Genomic DNA, 5,537 nt, shown 5'->3' on the forward strand with positions numbered 1-5,537 from the left:
GCATTATGTTTTGAGTAAATAAAACTCATAGTTTTTGATTGACTTGGAACTATTCACTTATTAAGTAAGTATAATGGGTTTGAGGGAGATTAATTTGGTTAGGTTGAGTGTCATGCAGGCGTCGCGTCCTCATGGCATGCATGGTCGAAGCCACATATCTCCATTTCTTTGAGCTTGTAAATTGATGTTTGTAATAGATATATATTTTTGACAAAAGGTGGTTTGAGAGAGATATTAATTCACGCTCTCATTCATCTCCGCTCTCTCTCTCCCTCCCTCCCTCTCTCTCTATCTCCTCTCTCTCTCTATCTCCTCTCTCTCGCTCTCTCTATCTCCTCTCTCTCGCTCTCTCTCTATCTCCTTCTGATTGATGGTTAAACATTCAAACTGTGAAAATTATGATCATGTTTTTGTAAGCTAATATATAGTATGAACTTGTTATATTGAGTTGTAAGTTATTCTGGTATATGTTTCATGGAGGTCTAAACGTTGTATTTTTTCCCTTGCCTTTCAGGTAGCAAGTGCTGCTGGGAAATATTCAAATGAGCCAAACAGTAAGCTGATTATTTTTAAATATAAAAACATATTTGTGAGATGGGACTGTATCGTTGAGACCAGAACATAGTTTATTAATCTGTTTCCACAGAGCTCAGTTTTTTCTCATAGTTCCAATATGGTAGTCTGGCAGTGTAAATTGTGTGCAGCTTCTTTGACTTCTAGAATACAGTTATTTAAACACTACTGTTGTGAAGGGCCAGATTAAACTGAATATATATATGTATCGTTTGATATACTTTGTATATTATTTATATATATACACGGAATATCCCTTTACCTGCGTACAGACCAGAGTAATATTCGCTCTCCTATTGGACAGCGGCCCCAGGCGCCAACGACCAAGCCCCCAACGGCAAGTTCAAAGGCAACTCCGGGCATGTCAGTACATGCCCAGAGTCTGCATAGTAATACGAGACAAGAACTGAGGTTGGGACTAGATATTCACCTTACGTATAAATACGGCGCAGGTGTAAACAGCAGTAGTCTTACCAAAACCTTAATACCTTCACCACGAGTCAACGTGCAGTGAAGTGAGCAACCTTGCATCTAAATAGAGCATTGAGAACCGCGTGCGAATAGAATGTTAAAGTGTCAGAGTTTAACGCAGTAACGTTGAGTTCGACTTAATCTAATGTGAAGTAATAGTCGATCATTTATTGTGTATCGTGCGGCTACAGTTCTTCCGTGACCATGATCCATCGGTTCGTCGTGCTTTAGCTAGTGCACTTATCCAGGCTGTGCGGCCTAAATCCGTGCCCACACCCGAGGAGTCCTAGGCGAGAACCGTTGGAGTTGTACACAGGAGAATCGACACCGGTGATTGCAGAACCATTTCTGGTTGGATTATATTGCAATCTTTAATACAGTCAGGGTTTTGTAACCCCTCAGTTACAACTACAGACTGCAACACAGCCACTTTTCCATAGAGTCAGTCCTCTTCCATGCCTCCATACTGATCTGTAAATTTAAGACGCTAAATGCATTGAGTACTCATTTGTCAAGATATCATACTGCACAACTTAGCAGTAGACCAGAACAGAGTCTGAGCCCTGTGGTAATAAAATGCCCTTTGTGCGCATTTCGGGAACCCTTTTCTGAATCAATTTTCTTAAGTCATCTCAGAAAGCATTAAAAAAAATAATGAAACAGTGACATGCCCATATAAGGATTGTAGCTATAGCACAAATGTTTACTCTTCATTCAATTGCCATAAAAGCAGAGAACACCAATTAAGTCTTGCATCAGACTTAAAAGCTGTCGTTGTTGAGGATCCCCAAGACAGGATTTCTGAGGTCACTAGTGATTTGCATGAAGAATGTCCAGGCCAGAGCATAGAAGTGGTGGATGATGATGATCAATGTGACACTGACAATCTAAGAAATCAACTTAAAATGAACGTATCTTCCTTGTTCCTAAAGATGCAGGCTATCGTCCATGTCTCAAACACAGCTAACCCTACTGTCCCTACTGTCCCTACTAACCCTACTAACCCTACTAACCCTACTGTCCCTACTGTCCCTACTGTCCCTACTAACCCTACTAACCCTACTGTCCCTACTAACCCTACTAACCCTACTGTCCCTACTAACCCTACTAACCCTACTGTCCCTACTAACCCTACTAACCCTACTGTCCCTACTGTCCCTACTGTCCCTACTAACCCTACTAACCCTACTGTCCCTACTAACCCTACTAACCCTACTGTCCCTACTAACCCTACTAACCCTACTGTCCCTACTAACCCTACTAACCCTAACCCTACTAACCCTACTGTCCCTACTAACTCTACTAACCCCTGCTGCATGTTTGGACCATGCGATTTGAGGCCAAGCACCGCTTTTTCAAAAGAGTGGTGCATGACACTCAAAACTTCAAAAATATCTTGAAGACGATGGCAATCAGACACCAACACATGATGGCATATCATCTTGCTTCACCATCATATTTCAAGCCAAAAACCCAGGCATCCAGGGTTGACTCTGTTCTGGTTTCATCTCTACCAGCAGTAGCTCAGGTACACATTAGAGGACACACAGTTAGTGACACAATCTACCAGACATCAAAGGTAACCATTGATGGCACAGACTATGACTGTGGAATGTTTCTCTCCGTCAGAGTCAGTGGTGGACTGTCTACATTTAGCCAAATAGAACAGATCTACCTTGTGAATAACGAGGTTTCTTTTCTGTGTCGAGACTATGACTCCTGGTATATAGAACATCTTAGGTCCTATGAGCTGTCAACCACACAACCACATATGTCCATCTACCTACAGTCTGGTCTCAATGATACAGTCCCACTCTCAGCATATATGATCGATGGTCTGCTGCTGCTGCTGACTCCCAAGCGATTCATTCAAGTGAAACGGAAGGTGAATAGTTATTTTATTAATCGATTATTGTGTCTTTATTCACTCGTTGTGTAATTGACCAGTTTATATTCTGTATAAGTTCATATTCTGTATATGTTAATAATGACGCTTTCTGTGTTGTGTTTATGACTACTCCTTAGGTCCTTGAGCTGCTGTCTGTCGACCGGACCACATCTGTCCACTGTCCATCTACCTGCAGTCTGGTCACAACGATACAGTCCCACTCAGCATACAAGATCGATGGTCTGCTGCTGCTGCTGACTCCCAAGCGATTCATTCAAGTTTCCATAGCACAATGGCAGCTGCCTCCCCACAACCCATGATCCTTCGTGTTGTTGAGACAGACCGGGCTAGAAAATTAAAACTCAGTTCACGACCCGCCTCTGTTGATGCACTGATCACGATTATAAAAGAACAGTTGGAAATAGACCTTGACTTCAGTTTGCTGTATGAAGATCCAGACTTTGATGGGAAACTTACTTCCCTTGATGACATTACGGAATTGCCACAAAAAGCTGTTGTGCACATTTCACTTTCGCTCGACTCCAGCTCTCTCGCATCTACTGATATACTTTCAGATATGTCATCTCCATAACGTCTAAGCAGATGGCCTCCAGGTCCTTTTCCAGTTCCTTCATTTGCATTCGATGTTGAGCTGAACCTTAGAGACGGAAACAACGAATTTGAGAAGAACAAGAGACACCTTAAGTTGACAAGAGACCTAAAGCACGACATCTTAGAAAAGCTTGCATCTACAATGTATGCTTTCAAGGCTTATCCAAGTGATAAAGAGATAGCAGTGGCTTCTGCGGCTCTTGTCGCCAAACATCCCTGCTTGAAGGAAGCAGGATCTGAGACCGGCTGCAATGGATGGAAGAACAGCATCAAATTCAAGATGGGCAATTTCAGGAACAAGCTGAGACGGGCAGGATGTGAGGAGGTCACTGTAAATGCTGGAAAAAGAGGTAGAAGCAATCCTGATGGCGAACCTTCACATTCCAACATTAAAAGACCCAAGCGAGCAGAAGTAAACTTCCTACCCAACTATCCCCAAGGAGAGGATTCCTTGAGGCTTGAGCAGTTGAGGCAGACAATTGCTGAAGAAGTCAAGAAGACTGAGAAGAACCTGCCCCTCATTAGAAAGCTGATGCAGACCACATTTGCCCTGCGCCGACAGACCATAGTGAAGTCCAGCCCACCAGTGAAAGAGCTCATGGACCTCTGGCCTGCTCTCAAAATGGAGTCTGAGGTAATATAGATCAGCTCTCTCTTTCCTGTGTTAACATTTGGCACATTCTGTGTGTTTTAAAGTGAAACTTGTGATTCTTAAGCCTGGTTTATATACTCTAGCGGCGCATCTGCGTGTGTGTTCTGTGCGCCCCCGCGAGCTAGTCATCAGCGACCGATTCCGCAAAGCATGTAATGACATGGTTGACCAGAAATCCCGCCGTCATGCTCTGAAGCCCAAACCAAACAAAGTAAGAGAACCACCAAGTTGAAGTGACTAATTGATGTTGATATACTATATTGTCCTGCTGTTTTTAAATATAGGTGTATGCAGAGTTCCAGCTGATTACCAACCAGAACCTGCCCAACACATTCTACGCTGAGCTTGACCGCCATCTTCCTCGACTGATGACGTTATTCAGACAGAAGGCGTCCAAAACTGGGAACACAGCAGATGCTTTGGCTCACATTTAAAAAATCCACGATGAACAGGTGAATAGATTATTATACATGTCATAGGTCGAACCTCTGTAACATTGAACAGGTTCAATGATTCAAATGAGCTTTTGAATTTTACAATTAGTCCACCATTGTGTTTGCCATTTTTCTGATTGCATTAAAGATGTGAACATGTTATTTGTGGACATATCTGATTGGACTGTTTAAAATCCGCTTTGTTCAGTTAAGTGAACAGTTAATCAAAATGCTAAGTATCAGTCTTCCTTCCTTCCAGGTCTCCCTTGTGAAAGAGATATTTGATCTCGACGGGACTAACCTGGTTAAATAAAAATAACCTTCTCACCAAAAAAATTGTTCTAACTAAAATATAAACAACTTACAAACACAACTCCATATACTTAGCTTTGTGCTGCACTTTGTAGAAACCATGGATTTATTTGTGATTATTATGTCTCTTTCATTCCTTCAGGACACGTCTGATGAGCCAGAGCTTCAGGGTGTTGCAGTGGCCCTCCTTACTGTCATCAGTGACCATGCATGACACAAGTCCAGTTCACTACCAGCCTGTGACAATCTCTGATTGGTGATTCCTTCCTGGTAATGTTTGGACTAATCTATGCACTACACCTCAGCTACCCCAAGGGACTTACCAACACTTTTGAATTCATTCAGAAGATTTTACTAGGTCTAGAAGCTGGTAAACTGTCGCCCAGGTTGCAGACTCTCAAGAATGACTTGATGATGCAATAATTTTTTTTTCTTCTGATTTTTCAATGGATTTTCTCCCCGTCCCAATTAGTCGTTGTGCCAATCCCCCCCCCCCCCCCCCCCCCTCCCCTACCTGGTGCTGTATGCATGTTCTCCTACGAGTCGGTATAAGGGCGTCCCGAGTCGATCGCACGCTTCCCCCGAGACATGCGCC

This window comes from Notolepis coatsorum (genome assembly GCF_963971535.1).
Source record: "Notolepis coatsorum genome assembly, chromosome: 13".
Lineage (NCBI taxonomy): Eukaryota > Metazoa > Chordata > Actinopteri > Aulopiformes > Paralepididae > Notolepis > Notolepis coatsorum.